Here is a 19,203-nt window from a genome sequence, read left to right on the forward strand (position 1 = left end):
TTTACAAATTCTACTTCGTAGCTGCTGTGTCACGAGGGCCAGCCTGGCCTACTGGCTTTGAGCATTGGGCTATGGCTCTGGAGACCAGGTTCGAATCCCATGAATCCCACTGGGTGACCTTGGGGCACAAAGTCACACTCTCTCAGCCTCCTCAGGGGAAGGCCAGGGCAAACCTCCTCTGAACAAATCTGGCCAAGAAAGCCCCATGATAGGACCTCCTTAGGATCGCCATGAATCATAAATTATTTGAAGGCACACAACAACAACGACAAGAAGAAGTTATGGTTTCTCATTGACAAAAGCTGAAAAGGCTTTGTGTTGAATTAATAATAATAATAATAATAATAATAATAAAGGTCTGTTCCTAGGCACTTCAACTCTATGCATCTGATGAAGTAGATTTAAGTCTATGCATTTTATCACATGGGGGGAATCGCCTTCAAACTCCTATGAAAGCTTATGCTACCAACTTCTTTCTCTCATTGGCGCTCAAGGGTGCCACAAAGATTCCTTTACATACTGAGCTGGGCTGTTGGTGATCCAGGGCTCTTAGTACCTACTACAGGGTTACAGTGGGCCCTTGGTATCCAGGGCATCTGGGGCTGGCCCCAGGACCCATCGGGGATACCAAAATCCGTGGATGCTCAAGTCCCACTAAACACAACGCCATGATAAAATGGTGTCCCTTCTATAAAGTGTCACAATCAGGGTTTGCTTTTTGGAACTGATATATTTTACAAATATTCTCCAGGCATGGATGGTTGAATCTGTGGGTAAGGAAGCCGTGGATACCAAGGGCTGGCTCTACATGGCTATGATTCGCCTTCAAAGTGTCTTATCCTGGGGATTCTGGGTCTTGCAGTGTGGTGAAGCGCTAGGGCTCCCTGAATTAGAATTCTTTTTTCCTGCCAGGGCTCCTGCAAATCCCAGGACTCCTTAAGTAAAGTGGAACCATAGCACTATAATGGTGTCGCATGCAAGCATCCAAGGCTCCTGGAGGTCTCTGATTCACAGAGTTGGCATAAGTCACAGCTGACTTTATGATAACTAACCCTAATACTGTGGGAAAGATCATTTTTAAATGTTTTTTTAAAAGCACTAGGAAACAATGGAAATGCGTAGTGCGCCCTACTACTTGACAAAGAGCCAGTGTGGTGTAGTGCTTTGTGCATTGGACTATGACTCTGGAGACCAGGATGCAAATTCTGCTCAGCCATGAAAACCCACTGGGTGACCTTGGGCAAGTCACAGTTTCTCAGCCTCAGAGGAAGGCAAAGGCAAACCTGCTCTGAACAAATCTTGCCAGGAAAGCCCAATTTTATCGTTGCCTTAGGGTTTCCATAAGCTGGAAAGAACCTGAAGGCAAAGAACAACGTGACAAACTCATTGTCGTAATCTAGTTGCTCAGCATCAACTTGTGCTAATGCATACTTCTCTTCCAGAATAAGCTGTCCAAATTGTTTTCCAGCAGCATAAGTGTTTAGTCTTTCCAGAAAAGGTATGTTTCTGAGACCTGCAATCCTGTGCCTGCTGCCCAAAGACTGAGTCCCTTTTAGCATTATACATCTTAACATCTGAGTACATATGTATGGAATTGCTCCGCAAAGGAGGAAAATAAGCAGGCTATGTTGGAAAATATGTTTCAGACTGACAACTTGATTGTATAAGAAACAAATGTTTTTAAGGCATTCTGTCTGTTTCATGAACTAGCAAAACACTGGCTGCTTACTTTTCCAAGGGAGCAGCCCAACTGTCAATGTACATGGCAATAATACCTGTACCTTGTTCCTGCAAGCCCCATTTAACATCACTGTAGTCTGTGCAAGGTTGGATAAGGTTTTGCTACTGGGATGCATTCTTATGCTATTTTTACATCTTCTGTACACCTTTTCTTTTGATTTTGTTTCTTCCCTGTGCTTCCTTGAGAAGGAAACTGTGCCAGTAACCATAGAAACTTTATCAAGGCTGCTATCCTATGCACACTTGTCTAGGAGTAGGCACTATTTAATTCTGTAGGCCTTCTGAGGAGACATGCAATGGACTGCAGTGTAAGACTTTCATCTGGCTACTTCTCTGCCTCCATTCATGCTTCAGAAAGACCGATACAAACGGTTCCAAAGTCCAGAAGCAGTATCTTTGTGAATATCACTCTACAAGTCTCCTTCCTCTTGCTTAGCTTGGACTGACAAAGAGAAAGAGTCTACACAGTGATGACAATTTTGCAATCAAATGCCTATAACTAGCCATGCCACATAAGCATATCCATGATCATATAAGGAGATCTGCTTAAGTGCACTTGGCCAGGCTAGATCAATCAAGATCAGAATCTACATAATCATTTCATTGATAGTCTGATGGTTATTGACAGACCTGGTGTTTGCAAAAGAACAAAAGTCTGAGTATACTTCAGAATGGAGGAGATACTCCATTGTCCAGAGACATTTGTACTGATTGTTCAGTCATTTACAAATTCTCTTCTCATTCTTCTCTCCTGGAAACTTAATTTTAATCCCAAAATGTGTTCCAGGTTACATTTTGTCGTGTGTGTGTGTGTGTGTGTGTGTGTGTGTGTGTGTATGCTTGCCAAGGGCACACACAATTTAGTCTCATCTGAGATTCTGTCAGTTTCTTGACTCCTCACCTTTGCTGGCAGCTGCTGAGGCATTTCACTTCCCAGTGTAGTTTTACCCTCTGCAATCCCTAAAGTCACTATCTGCTACCACCTTTTATATTGTAAATTCCTGTGAGAGTGCGTGAGTGTGCTTTTTTGTGAGTGATGATTCCCTTTTACAAATAAAATTACATTTGGACTTTGTATTCTGAAGTTCTGTTTCTCAGAAACTGGTGTATATATAGGCTTGATCCCTGCTTTTAGTTGCCCAAACCCTCTGAGCAGCTTTAATTGAACTAATAAATTCCCCTACTAAGTACTGATTGTGAGTGTCCTTTCGAGGCCCTGGCACTTTGGGTAACTTGGTTTGAGCCATGGGCCACTGCAGATAATGAAATATGTCACATTTTAGGTCTCACGGTTAATGTGTGTGTGGAGGGGGAGGTAATTTTAAAAGACAGGGAGTCATAATTAATACAATTTTTAAATTTAAAGCATCTGAGACATTCATCTGAGGACTGTACCATTTCAGAATTATTCAGTCTGCTGCACTTCTTTTGTCAATGGAACTCATATGTAGATACAAAAGCAGTTACTATTTTGTAGACCAAATATAAAATTACCTTAAACTGTGAGATTACTAATGTGTGGATGGATGGATAGATGGATAGATAGATAGATAGATAGATAGATAGCACTTCCCTGAATTTGCAAACACCCATTGAGCTCAGAGGGATTTACTCCTGAGTAAACAAATATAGGATTGTAGCCATAAGACCTTCTCTCCATTCTGGGAAATGGGAGATGCAAAAAACAGCTTACTGTAACAGTACTGTAAAGGAAACTCCCCAAAAGTTCATTTGAAAGGAGCGCCCAGAAGTGAAGACATGGGAAACCGAAGTGTCCATAGCAAAACATAGCTTATTTGGCTAAGACGACAGCACGCCAGTAGATTGCGATAAAACTGCTGCCACAACTCCTTTCCATTTTTCAGTGTCATTTATACACCAGTATACATTGTTACAAAGTTATTCAGATGCAACTCTCATGACTAATCTTTCATTGGCTTGTTAAATGGCAGCAGTTAATTGGTTGCATGCAATTTACACACGCTGATCACACCACTTTCTCATGGCTTTCTGCATCTCAGAGCACACTCACTCTGGTTTCCTGCTACCTTATTTGGTCCGTTAACCTCTAGGCCTTGAAGCAAGCAGGTTACAGAAGCGGAAAGCAATGGTTACACCATTTTCACTCCTCTCAGTACAAAAATGTGGGAGTTATCAATATTAATTTGTGGCAAGATTGATCCATAGAAAATTGTTCTATAATATCAAGGATTTGGAAACATTGGTGAAAGTGTTCCTCATTTGTGTGAATGTATTGTATATCAATATTATAAAATTCTTTTAACTGAATAGTAGAGTCTGCCCTTCCTTTACCCGGGGGATCCGTTCTGGACTCCCCGCATAAAGGGAATTTCGCCTATGCTCGAGCCCCATTTAAATGAATGGGGCTTGTGCATGCGGCAGCGCGCATACCCCAGGGGCACACACCCCATTATTCCTTATGGGACGCGCCGCCCCTTCGCCCAGCATTGCTTTCAGCATATGCTGAAAGCTGCGTAAAATGTGCCTGCATTCTCAACACAACCTTATAGAGCTAACACTTGTCTTAGGAGCTTATTGCATGGACAAAAACCCAACTGCACCCCAATGTAATTCGCATGTAATTTGCCACCGATGCCACCAGGCGAGTGCAGCCCAGCTGCATTTCTGACTCCCAGGAGTGCTTCCAACTCGGAAATCTCACAGCTTTGAAAAGCAGGCTCCATAGCACACCTGGGACCTGGGGCATTCGCCCAGTAGAACTGGTGGCCATTTACGTGCAATAATTCCCAGATGCATACCGCAATCCAGATGTATCCCATTGGGGTGCAATTGGGGGTTTTGTCCATGCGATAAGCTTCTTAGTATCACTCATGTCATCATGCTTCCCTCTCTTCCAATGCTTTACATCTTTTAGATTAAAAAGATACCTTCCAAGTCAGTTTTCTCAACTAGGATGCTGAAATGAAGAATGCTCAGGGTAAGTAAGAATGGACTTTTATGCAAAAAGACTATATGCTTACTTTTGGTACTGAAGACAAATACCAAGGCTTAGAATGTGTTTAAAGACATTCTATTCCTGCTCTGAGCTTTTACTTGTACTGTATGTGTGTTTAATTTTATATGTATTTCTGCACCCAGTTCTGGCTAGATCTTAGAATTACAAAAAATAGTGGGAGTAAAAAGAACTAGTTGGGTGACTGAATTCCACACTCCACAACCCTCTCCAGTTTGGAGGATATGGGGCAGGCATATCAAAACCTCACAATATCTGAACACTCTTTCAAGCTTGAATTCTGCTCATTGCTGCTATAAAGAGGACCTTAGGGCTACCACTATTAGAAACCAGCTTTTCAATTCAATATTTAAACATAATTTTATAAAGCATACCATTAGATGAGAATTATACTTAGGTGTTTTATAGTGTACAGTACTTGTTTTGCTCATAAGAAAAGAAATGGCAGGGTGGCCCAGGATCCACTGGGTTAAAAGGTCACAACATTAGGGCTTCTCTCCAGTACATAATAATTGCAATACAGGTAAGAGGTACTTTTAGGAAAATATGCATAGAACCAAGTAATCATGTCTCTTGGTGCATTTAAAAAAATATGTATGCAATAAGTAAATTTCCAGTCAGTATAATGGTCTGTAATCCTTGGGGCTTTGCAGAATTGCATTTCAGAACATCTACAGGGCCAGAGGATTATGCTGCATATATAAAACTGTGCTGCAAGTTAATAAGCACCATATATTCTCTATGAATATGTGCATTATCAGGACTAACTGTTCCTACAAATCTTTAACAGGTCTTTCCCCTCATATTTCACAATTAACTTTTTTTAAACTCTACTTTCTCAAGCCAGAATGGCATAAGGCTGCATGGCTAAATTCTACTATTTATTTGTGTAAACTGGAAATAGAATTGCTTACAAAATTTCTTACTGGCAAGAATCTGTCAGCAAGCAGATTCAGAATAAAATGTTCTGAATATGTTGATGGCACTTAGCATTATTTCACCCCATCATCTGCATCCACTGAGGCTATGCGGAGTTGAACTGGGATCTGGATCCTTTGAAATTGGCTTATGAATTCCCTTCTATAAAGTGTCTTTAATAATGGTTTCTTCTGTTGTTTTTTGTTGTATGTTCTGTTTATCAGTGCTGCTCTCTTTCTGAACCCCATCTAGATATCTTTTTATTGAAGAGATATAAAACTAAAATAGAATAGCCAGATGAATACATGTATCAATAAATATTTTGGGTTTTTTTGGGGGGGGGGTTGCCATTTTTCTGTACCTGGATACACACGAGGCATCTCTCTAGATTTTTATTTTAGTTTTTATTGTGGTCTAGCAACTGCTCTCACCTTAAGTTATAGTATGTAGAGAGATCCTGTAGCACTTTTGAGACTAACTGAAAGAAAAAAGTTGGCAACATGAGCTTTCCCAGACTTCATTCTATTTCCTCAGATGCATTTGCCTCCAAATGCATCCAAATGCATCTGAGGAGGTAGATTTAAGTCTGAGAAAGCTCATGCTGCCAACTTCTTTCTTTTATTTAGTTTCAAAGGTGCGACAAGATCTCTCTACATACTGATTCTAGAAACTAACATGTTTATATCTTTGAATTCTACCTTAAGTTATAGTTGTAGTGAGCTGCTCACACTACACAATTATAGCACTATGATTCTATTTTAATTGCCATGACTGTGTATCCTGGGGATACATAGTTTGGGGAGGCACCGGGGTCTTGTGGCTGAAAATTTTAAATGCCCATTCATAAATGACAAATTGGGATTCCATAGGAGAATGATGATGATGATGATGATGATGATGATGATGATGATGATGAATGATGATCATGATTCATACCCACTTCTCCCCATGGACTGAGGTGGGGAATAAGGATGCAGCCACTGCAATTAAGGTGAAATCATAGTGCTAAAACTAAAGGGCTTTTAATTATGGATTTGTCACTGCAAAAAAGGAGTTGATTACAAGTAAATTTACTTTCAAGCTATGCCTTAAGCATAAGCTGGAAGACAACAAAAATAAAAAGTCTGGCGTTGCCAACTTCAGTCTTCTCCTTGAAAGAATTAGCAGACCATCATACAAAGTTACGGGGAAGCTTTTCTGCAACCAGGAGAGTATGTGTGTAAGGGAAGAGGAGAGGAAAGAGTTAAAAGATAGGAGGGACACATTAGCTACCAGATGTCCAGAGCCAATATGTAGGTCACCTATTTTTCCCTTGTGGAATCTGAATCGCTCTGCTGCATCCATGCATAAGGAAAGCCAAGTAATGTGGCTGTAGTCGATTTGCTTCCTTCAGGGGAAATCTCACTCTGATTTCTGAAAGCAAATAGCTCAATTGATTATTGGACAAGTATTTTTAACACATTATTATTTTAATAAAACACCAGAGTTCTGTGCAGACAATGCTAAACTAAACAGACTGATGGTGAATAATGTTAGACCTCTTCAAAGCTTTTCTATATTTTGACATTAATAGTTCTAGGGGGATGGTTTATTCAACTAAATTAAGTACAGTCGGCCCTTCTTATACACGGATTTTTTATACACGGATTCAAGCATACACAGTTTGAAAATGTTCCAAAAAAGTATAAATTTACCTTGATGTTCCATTTTTTATAAGGGACACCATTTTGCTATGTCATTATATTTAATGGGACTTGAGCATACACGGATTTTGTTATACACGGGAGATCTTGGAACCAAACCCCAGCGTATAACAAGGGTCCACTGTATTGGGGCACTTCTTCAGTTAGACTGTGGGCCCTTGGTTTCTGCTGAAGTTCGGTTCCAGGACTGCCTCATAGAGACCAAAATCCATGGATGCTCAGGTCCCATTAAATACTGCGCCATGGTAAAATTGTGTCCCTGATATAAAATGGCAAAAACAAGGCCTCATTCTGGAATGTATATTATTTTTTAATATTTTCAAGCCGTGGATGGTTGAATCTGTGGATACAGAGGACCAACTGAACATGCACTTTGAAGAAACTCAGTGTTAGAAGAGGTCAAAGTCAAATGTGTTTATGTTAAAAAAAGAACTGAGAGGTGAAGAGTTAATTGTACAGTATCATGCAGTTGAATTACTGGATTACAGGGAAGGCTAGTGACAGTGTTTAAATGTCAGGATGGCAGACTGCCAAACAGCAGTTTAAACCCGCCATTTTGTAGCTTATGGTAAACAAATAGCTGGCATTACAAAAGAGAGGTTTCTGTGTTATATACAGGCAGACAGTATGTTTTGAGTGGATAGACTGAGACTGTTTCATAGTGGTCCTATGTTTGAATCTAATATGGTGAAGGGTGGGCATATATCCACTCATTTAAGTTTGTTATTAAATTATAGGCTGGAGGTTTCTGGCTGGGCAGTATTTAAGGGATTTGGCTGCCCTGAACGGGCTATAAATAGAGGCTGCATCCACGTGGCAGAAATAATCCAGTTTGATAGCACTTTAATTGCCATGGTTTAATGCTATGGAATTCTGGGAACTGCAGTTTTGTGAGCTATTTAGCCTTCTCTGTCAGAGAGCTCTAGTGCCACAACAAACTACAGTTCCCAGAATTCCATAGCATTGAATCATGGCAGTTAATTTGGTGACAGATTGGATTATTTCTGCAGTGCAGAGGCAGCCTTAGTGAAGCATAACTTTACATCTTTGGTGGGTAACTGTAATTTTATTTCCTTTTATATCTACAGGGCCGTGGCTTCACAAAATGAGAGAAAAGGAATATCCCTTGCCCTGTTTTGGGTTGAGGATGGAGTGGGTGGGAAGAGAGTGTATTTTTGAACTGGAAGGCAGTAATTCCTAACATTCAGGTGGATTTTTAAAGTAAACAAATAATATATTTTAAAATTATTATTATTATTTAGTAATATATCATTATTTTACAAAGCTTGCGTTTTTACAACAAGATAAATGTTTACAACAAGACATGTTTACAAGATAAATAAAAACATATATCAACCTATATATACAAGCTATAAATCTGTTATATATTAGGCTTACACCTGATAACTTTCCACAAGAAACTGTATATTTTTATCTTTTAATACAAAATCTTATTCCCCTATCTCTAGGTATGAATAAAAAAGTTTTGTTTCTTGTACCTCTCCTTACTGAGCAGCCGTTAAGCAAAGTCTTGCAGCTTCCCAATCCTTTCCCCATTTAACCATATCTTTCTTATTTATCAATGCTGTTAATCTATCTAGATCTTTCAATTACCATACTTCGTTTTGCCAAGTCTCCATTTGTGGGGTTATTGGTAATTTCCAGATCTTTGCTATTATCTTTCTGGCAGCCAATATTAAGTATAATAATATTTTCCAACATTTCCTTTCTTCCTCTGGGTCTAGGAATGAGGTCATGTTTAACAGATATATTTCTGGTCCAAACTCAAAATCAATTTTTAATATTAACTTTATTTCCAAATGAATCTTTACCCAAAAAGACTTTATATATGTGCATTGCCACCACATATGCAAATATGTACCTATTTCTTTTTGGCATTCGAGATTATCCCTTGAAAAGAATGGAAATTCTGAAACAGGAATTAGAATCTTTTTGGAAAATTAGCAGGATTTAAAGTGAATAAAACTAAAACTTGGTTAATAACAAAGAATATCAATGGAAAAGAGATAAATTCAGTAGAAGAAAATTTGGGTTTTAAAATTAAGGAAAAAGTTAAATACTTGGGTATCTGGATAACAAATAATACCTCGGATCTTTTTGATTTAAATTATGGGTCAATGTGGAAAACAATTGAAAATGATATGAAAAAATGGAAAGACTTAAAGCTTTCCCTGTCAGGTAGCAGGTGCGACAATCAAAATGTGTATTTTACCGAAGGTGTTGTTTCTTTTAAATCTACCAATAATACAGAACCTGAAAATAATTAAGCAATGGGGAAAAGAGTTAAAGGATTTTATTTGGGATGGCAAAAGACCAAGAATCAAGTGGACAACTATGAAAGATACAATAAAAAGGGGGGGCATGGCGGTACCAGATATTCTACTATACTACAGGTCTGCATGTATTGTTTGGATGAAAGACTGGTGTAAAATAAGCAATTCAAATTCTTTATGGTTAGAACGATATAACATCCAGCTAGGTTGGCATGCATATATCTGGTATGATAGGCACAAACGGATCAAAGTCTTTAATGAACATCTACTGAGGAAAACTTTAATTAATAACTGGCAAACTGTGAAAATGTTTTACATTGGACTTCCACTTTGGGTTTCCCCACAGGAGGCTTTTCTAGGCCAATGGGGAAAAGATCAGAAATGGATAATGTACAGAGACATAATAACTCATGATAATGAAGGAAATGTTATATTGAGATCAAAGGAAGAAGTCATAACTAAAATAGGCCATATGAATTGGTTGAATTATATTCAACTTAAAGAAAGATTTACAAAGGATAAGAGTTTATTTGGTTTTGAGAAAGATGATAACGAACTAGACATTATATCAATGAAAGAAGATGAAAAAAGGATATTAAGTAAAATATATAACACCTTACTGAAAAGATCCCTAGAAGAAGTGGAAATTAAACATTCTGTGATAAAATGGGCACAAGAATTGGGATACAATTTAGACTTGGAAAAATGGGGAAAAGCTAGATTAAAAACAAAAAAATTACTGTAGCACAAACAATATATTTTTAATTACTTTTGAACAACTGGAAAATACAGTGGGCCCTTGGTATCTGCTAGGGTTTGGGCTCCAGGATCCCCCGTGGATACCAAAATCTGTGGATACTAAACTCTCATTATACAGTGGGCTCTTGTTATCCATGGGATTGCATTCATCCTGCAGATTTGAGTTTCTGTGGACAGCAAGCCTTGTTCTTTTAAGTGGAGGTGTGTGCTAGTGCAGCTGCGTGGACATCGTGCTGCCACAGTAAACAACAGGACTTGAAGTCCTTAAATATTTTTTAATATTTGCAAGCCATGGATGCTTGAATCCATGGATAAAGAATCTGTAGATGTTGAGGACCTCCTGTAAACAGCGGCTGTTTCAAAACAGCCACTATAATGGCAACCCTATAATGAGGGAAGAGAAGACTTGGAACTGTATGTGTAACTAATTACTTGTTAAAACATGTCCAAGCTCTTGACCTAGAGAAAAAGATGCCAATATGAAAAATGCAATGCAAGGACAGACCCAGTTCTCCCAGTTCACCACCTGAGGGCCCCAGAATCCCACTTGATCAAGTCTTTTTGCACATTACAAAAACTCAGCACAAGCTAGTATTAGCACATAGACTGGATTCCCCATTGTTGTAGTGAACTCTGTAGTCTGCTGCCATCTGCTGGATTCATGTTTTATTGTTATGCGAAATGATACCCAGAGAAATGATACCATTGTGCAGTGGAGGTTGTGATAATGGAGGGGGAAACAGATTTGCTTCTTTTCTTTGCCATCTGGGACAAGCTGAGGCTGCATGTTATCATTGTAAGGGACTGTTGCAATATTATCCTTCAAGCACAGCAGTCATAGCGGAACTACCCTGGGTTTCTGACACAAGCCGAAAACCCTGGACAGGCTAAAGCGGAAATTAAAGTTGCTGCAGTTCCCTGAGGGAATGCACTTATCAAGCTGGTAGCCACAAGAGATCCCCCCCCCCCCCCCGCTTTTAATTGCACTGCCCCATAAGCCTCATCCTTCCTTTCCCAATGGCATGGGGCCACACAGATGGTCAGGAATGCTAAGAGCGGTGGCTATAAAATTGGGTTGGGCACGCTTTAAAATATATATATATAACTGGAATCTGTTCAGCTAAGAAAGCCTGGTATGGGCAAAGGCCAAAGTGAAGTAGGAAGAACCTCACTGCAAGACTATATAGATGCAGACACTTCCATTTCAAAGGCAAGCTAGTGTGATATTTCAAGAAGAGAGCTCTAAAATGGAAGAAGTTTTAGGGCAGTGTTTCCCAAACTTTGACTCTCCTGATGGTAGCCTAGGGCTTCTGGGAGCTGAAGTCCAAAACAGTTGGAGGACCACAGTTTGGGGAAGACTGTTGTTGGAAAACATTTTAAAAACAAGGACATCTCCAGTGATAGTGTTTTTGTGACCACCCAAGTGAAGTTGTGAAGACACTACTAAGCTGTTGTCTATGCAACCAACTACAAACTGCACGTCTGCATCAGGTAACATTCACTGGTTTTCTTATCTTCCTCAAACCAGAAATGTTTCTTCTCATTAAAGCATTTACTTCCACCATTTTATTCTCCAGGAACCAGCATATTGGCCTTTGTTGACTTAACAGTCAAGCTGTTTTTGATGCATCCTATTCTGAATGCTGGACCAAGGAAATCAACAGAACGTTCAAAAACAGAGAGAGAGATTGGTTCCTAAGACGGGAAATGAGATTCCCAGAATGCAGAACTGCTCTTTTGCAGAAGAGATTGTGGAACTCCTCCAGGACAAATCTGGCTCATTAAGGGAGCAACACTCACATAAAAAGCATTGAGCAAAACAGAAGAAGTTAGAGAAAAGGTGCCTCCAAACAGATGGCTACTAGCATTATGAAGTAATATTGTGGACCTGTTTACTCTTTCACCTCTTAATGGACTACAACCCCCAGAATACCCCTGGGAATTGTTTTAAACATACATTTTCCAAGATCTGGTCTGGACACTCCATAGAAGTCTATGAATGTGGCAGCACAATTACACAATAAAAGTCTTGATTGGAAGTCACCAAAGGGACTAAAGAAAGCCAGTGAACTGAGCATGACCAGAGCCATGGTTTCAACCTAGCAATAGCTAGTATAGAAATGCATTTGCTATGGTTTCAAACTATGGTGTAGATATGGCGTTTCAGCATATTTGTAGTACTTAACTTGGGGAACTGAGAAGCCATATGGTTGATAAGGCATCCAGAATTCATGAGCCAGGGTATTATAGAATCATGGAATCATAGAGTTGGAAGAGACCACTAGGGCCATCCAGTCCAACCCCTTGCCCTGCAGGAAATCTAAATCAAAGCATTCCCGACCGATGGCCATCCAGCCTCTGTTTAAAGACCTCCAAAGATGGAGACTCCACTACATTCTGAGGGAGTGTGTTCCACTGCCAAACAGCTCTTACTGTCAGGAAGTTCCTCCTAATGTTGAGGTGGAATCTCTTTTCCTGGAGCTTGCATTCATTGTATTTAATACTTGCATCCAAGTATTTAAACAGGGCTATCATATCACCTCTTAACCTTCTCTTCTCCAGGCTAAACATCCCCAGCTCCCAGTCGTTCCCAATAGTGCATGGTTTCCAGACCCTTCACCATTTTAGTTGCCCCCCTTTGAACACACTCCAGTTTTTCAACATCCTTTTTAAATTGTGGTGCCCAGAACTGGATCTGACCAGAGCAGAATAGAGTGGAACTATTACTTCCCTTCATCTAGACGCTATACTTCTATTGATGCAGACTTGGCCTTGTTAGCTGCCGCATCGCACTGTTGACTCATGTTCAATTTGTGGTTTACTTGGACTCCCAGATCCTTTTGACACGTAGTTTCATTCAGCCACGTGTCCCCCATCCTAAATCTGTGCATTTCATTTTTTCACCCTAAGTGCAGTACCTTACATTTCTCCGTGTTGAAATTCATTTTGTTAGCCTTGGCCCAGCTTTCCAATCTATCAAGGTCATTTTGAATCTTGATCCTGTCCTCTGGTATTAGCTACTCCTCCTAATTTGGTGTCATACACAAGCTTGATAAGTATGCCCCCGATTCTGTCATCCAAGTCATTGATAAAGATGTTGAATAGCACTGGGTCCAGGACAAAGCCCTGTGGGACCCCACTGGTCACTTGCTGGTGAACCAAAACTGGCAGGAGCATGTGCGGAAGAGTAGCCTGGAATCAAGAACAGGACAGAATCTCTGAGCTGGCTTGGATGTCTTTCACAGCAACACTCTTTCAACCTCAGAAGGAGGCAAATGCAACCCCACCCCCCCCCCCTTGAACAAATCTTGCCAAGAAACAACAACCCTGTGATAAGCTTGCCTTTGTTGTTGCTGCTGCTGTGTGCCTTTAAGTTGCTTCTGACTTATGGCAACCCTAATGTGAAAGTATTACGGAGTTTTATGGGTCTGCGTGAATGGCACAAGGGTTATCATAAGTGAGCAATGATTTGAAGGCACACAATAGCAACAATAACCATACCTAGCAGATTAGGGGTAGTTTCAAGATCTCCTCCAGCAAGATGCCAGCAGGAAGCATCAAGCAGAGAATTATGAATGGAAGCGTAGACAGAGAGGGAGTGAGTTAATCAACTTGTAACCCTCTTCTCTTTGAATATCCCTTAAAAGGATATTCTAAAACTCTAAATGAGTTTATCATGCAAAGTATTAAGATTCTTGATATATACCTGCGTTGATCTATCACACATTTATTAGAGAACTGTGGACAGGAAGCATTTATAGCTTGAATTGGAGGAAGGTATAGAAAAGGAACAACTCTTTAGGATAAGCACCTGATTAACTCTCGAGTCCAGAGCCAGATACACAGGCGTCTACTTATTTATGCATTCCCAGTTCATCAGAAGAGATCACCAACCCATATGCAGGAAGTGGGAAACAGTCCAGCACTCTTCCAGACTCCTTTGCTTTGCTTTATATGGAAGAAGGACAGCTTCAGTCACTTCACTAATTAGAAAAACATACATGAGTCTGGGACAGCAAATCTCACCAAAATGTAAACTTGAATCCTAAACCTCTTCAGTTGGTGGATGATTGCCAGCCTTCCACAGACACAATTACTACTGCAGGCAGCTTTGCAAAAGTGGAGAAATTCTTTCCTGTTTGAGTCAATTTTGTGTTGATCATCCAAATTCTTGAAAACATACCCAGGTATTGCAATCAACAGAAATGTGCCCCATGTACTAAGTGATTGTCTATAGTACCGTATCATCCTTTTGTGTCAGAGTTGTTTCATTCAGTCTTAAACAATAAAAATGATCTGTGATTTGGCAATGAGGACTCAACATCTGTGGACACAGCTGTTTCTGATTATCGTAAGCCTTTTCAGGCTTTCTGAGTTTAACTTCTGTACCTAACCATTTAAAATTATACAGCTAGAAATTCTGCAGTCAGAATAGATTGTTGATAGTAATGGTGATATCTTTAATGCAAATGAACTAATAGGTGCTGCAGTCTTGCTTTTAAGTAATAAAAGTTTGCTTTGCTTAATGATGTTTGAAACCAGAGGACAAGTAAGATGCAACCAGAAAAGCCACAGTTGTTCTTCCTTTCTAAAGAGGGCAAAGTAGGGTGAAAATGGTTCATTATCAGAGCATTGTGTAGAAGGAAAACTCAGAACTGAAAGCTATGCAGATGATAACTGATGGCATCCTTCTATCCATCCAAAAGTCATTAGACCTCTTCATACCTTCCTCAAATTGTGCTAGGGCTCTGTCACAATGGGTGATGCTGGTCCTGCCTTGGCTCTCACCACGTGACTTACAGTGTGGACCAGAAGAGTTAACAGTTCAGCAGAGTAAGTGTCACATGGAAAGCTCAATAGCATTTGCTGATTGCATTTCTAGGTGGACTAAAAAGTTACCAGAGAAAATAATTATGTTCCTCTTAACTAGAATAGTATCATGCTCAATTTCTTGTGGGACAGCGGCTGGCGTTCATTAGAGAGCAGGATTAATTGGGGAAGTTCCACTGAGGCTGTTGCTTTGTGTTTTAATTCAATGAAAGACATGTGGTTTCATAATTTCCTTGGCATTATCTGAGCTGAGCTTTAAAAAAACACTCTAGATTTCATATTCTGTAGAACAGGCTGAGAATCATACAAGAATTGGACTGCAAGTCCCAGCAGTCCTAGCCAGCATAGTCAGCAATATTAATGTTGGGAAAAGCAGCCCCAAAACAGGGAGAACCACATGATTTCCAACCATTGTACTGCAAGCTATTGCATGTTCCATAGGCCTACGATTGGTATCAGAGACATGCCATGGCTGTGTTATCCAAAAAGGTGTCTCAAATTATTGGCAAATAATTACTGGTTAGTCTTAAGTACAGTAGATCCATTCGGTGGGTCTACTCTAATTGAAAGTAACAATAGGATTCAAGCCAATGATTTAATTATGTTTGGACTAAAGATGATTGAAGAAGAATCTCATATTAAAATTAAGAGTTTAAAGGGTCTTTTAAAAAGTTCTCAGGCTTTTTAAAATGTCATTGTAAGTATAGAAATATTCACTGAAAGTGGTTCTACATGCAGGGCCTTATTATCTATATGCAGGGATATGTTCAAAATAAGCGGAAGGGCCATGAGTCATGTATTTTCACAGGCCTGGGTTTATTAAAGTATTTTTATCTGCTTTGTCCACCCACCAGATCTCTCAAAAAATGTACAATCAAATATGTGTCTTAATCCCATTGTTAATCTCTACTAGAGTAAACCCATTGAATTAAAACAATTTTCTTGATTGATCAAGTTTCTATTAATTGGGTCTACTTCAGTTGGGACTACAATAGGTCTACTTCAGTTGGGACTAATATCTGGTTTAGACCATATAACAATTTTTAAAGCCAGTGAAATGTTACTGTTACAACAAATACATGACAGAAATGTCCAAAGGAGCTCATGCGATTTATAATTCTGATACAAGTAAAAATAAGGAACAGCAATACAAATAAGGCTGCAACAAAGGGGAGAAGAATTCCAAGGGTTCCACATACTATACAGACACATAGACATAAAAGGTTCCCTACTAGCATCCATATGCATCTTTCAAAGTAATACTTCAGGGAAGTTATCAGTTTTAGCTCTTGCTCCACCTCAAAAAGCTGCTAGATGATCGATCTAAGAAGATAGATAGATCTAAGAAGATGAGAGTGAATGTCTGAGCATACAAAGTGGCAAACTTGAGTATTTCAGAAGTGAAATGAGACATCTAGCCCCAAACTAAGATTGTTTTACATCTGAAAGCTCAAACTAATATTAATATGAATCATTCAATAGGTTTGAATTGTGTCAGACTGACCTGAGCTATATATGAATAGTTGTTTCTGCCCTGAAAAGTAGAATAACCCCAAGATAGATTCCTGGAACAGGGCATTAACAGCAAATTTCAAGTATTTGGCTGTCTACAAGCAATGGTCAGATCAAACACTTACATGTTTCCAGCAAAACAAATGCTCCACCAGGAACAAAATTATTTCTAGATGCATTGAAAGAATCAAGAAAATAACATACAACCTGCAAGCAAACTTATCTAGCTCACAGACTCTTTAAAAGGGGAGGCAGGAAGAAGGTAGATCACCTAAGTTTTCTCCAGGAAATATCTCTCTTAACAGGTACCAGGAACTGCAATATAAGGGTGGTGATCTGATCTTTTGATTTGTCCCAATCAAATGCCACAATTACTGGTAAAGGTAATAAATGGAGTGCTCCAAAAGAACTTGCCTTGAATCTTACTGTCTTTGAAAGCAGGTTTGGCTTGACAACACAGGAATGAAATTCAAGAAACTAGAACATTAAACAAACAACACTTTAACAATTTAATTTTAACTATTTCAAAATGGGATTTTGTCTTTGTGACTCTCAGTGTTACTTAGTGCCAAGCATGCACTGACAATGCCAAATCTAGCTCATGACCAGGTTGCTGGGCCAGTTCAGAGCTTGGCAAAGTTTCTCTTTTGCAGGGGGAGGGACTACATGTCCCAGAGTCCTTCAACCAACATGGCAATTGGATCTGGGAGAAATAACCCAGAAAGGTAATTTATCCAAACTCTGCTCCAGTGCTGCACTATTCAGTTCAGTAATCAGATCATAAGCACTTAGAAGGGCATGATGGATGTAGCCTTGTCTTGTTTAAGCACTGAAGATCTGATCAACTGAGCCTGACAATGCAGCACTGGAGCAGAATTTGGCAAAGTTACTTTTCTGTCAGACATGACAAAATGGCCAAGACTGAAAGGAGAAGAAACAGTAGGTTTTTTTTAAAAATGTCATCTTCAGAAGCAGCAGCATGAGCATAATATACATATGCATAGTGGGAAATAAATGACCTATACACTGCCTACAGTTTTTCATGGAGAACTATGCCATCTTGTGGTTTTATTAGATGCTGAGCAAACTACATCCTTCTAGGACTTTTCACAGTGAGCACACGGGCAGCAGATTGCTACTAGAGCTGGAAGGCACTCTAGCTTGCAAAAAATGCCATAACCCTGGACAAAAGGATCTTATAATGTACTTATATAAAATGCACGAGGGGGAAATAAAAAAAAATGAGTGTGCTTTTTTATTTTTTTAAAACTGGATCATGGTTTCATTTCCAGAAATTTGCCTGTACAATTCCTTGGACATGAAGAAGCTGCCAGCTGACAAGGTTGGGCAAGTCCATTCTTAGGCATCCTAAAATTTAAGGTCTATTTGCAATCATAGGGTTTATTTTCAGTTGTACAGTGTATTTGTGTGAGGGAGGGTGCATGCCCATATGCTTGCTTAACACCCATCATCTGGAACTGCCAGCATTGGCATTTGGAGAAACGGAGACAAGACTAGGGAAGACAGAGATAAGAGAACCAGTGAAGTGTAGTAGTCAGTGTTGGACTAGGGCCTGTGAGATCCAGCACCTAGTTCCCATTGAGTTATAAAATTCAGTACCTAACTTTGGGCCAGTCATTGTTTCTCAACATGGCTTATCTCAAAGGATTGTTGAGAGCATAAACTGGATAGTAGGAAAGCCATGTATGCCAACTGGATCTCATTGGGGAAAAGATGATTAAAGGCAATGGGACTCATGCATGTGATGTGGTGCATACACCATAGTCGTGCATGCTATTGTTTCCTCCCAACTGCGGCTTCAGCATAAGCTAAAAGCTACATATGACATGCCCACGTATGGTGTGGGTGCAGTGTACAATCACATGTATAAGTCGAGGGCAGGTTTTGGGGACCAAAATTATGGATTTTTATATAACCCATGGATAAATCCAGGGTAAAACTTGTGGGCATGTAACAAAGGATGTAAAGGATGAAGGAAAGGAAAATTCTACCAAAATACACTGCTATTTTCCCACTGAGACATTAAAAAAGGCCAGAAGCAGCAGTGCGAAAGAAGAGAGTAGATGGGGTCGGTGTTTCTTTTTGGTTCTTCTAGAAAGGACTAAGCTCTTGCCTTTTGCCACTCTACTCAGAGAAACGGATGGTTCCTATTTTGATAAATATTAAGGTACAGTACTTACATTGACCCGTGGATAAGTCAACCCAGGTTTTTTGGATTGATTTTTAACTAAAATTTCTACTTTGAGTATATACAGTATTTATTTTAGGCTGCAATCCACCCTGCACTTGCTAGGAAGGAAAGCCCAATAAACACAAGAAAACTGAGTAAATATGTAAAGATTCTCAGTCTCTGGTCCACTGCTGTTAAGTCTATTTATCTATGTGATCTTACATATTGTCCATTTATTTTTCAATATTTTCAGTAGCATTT

Source organism: Sceloporus occidentalis, unplaced genomic scaffold, assembly GCF_023333645.1.
Source record: "Sceloporus occidentalis isolate IW3139 unplaced genomic scaffold, rSceOcc1.0.p SCAF_4, whole genome shotgun sequence".
Taxonomy (NCBI): domain Eukaryota; kingdom Metazoa; phylum Chordata; class Lepidosauria; order Squamata; family Phrynosomatidae; genus Sceloporus; species Sceloporus occidentalis.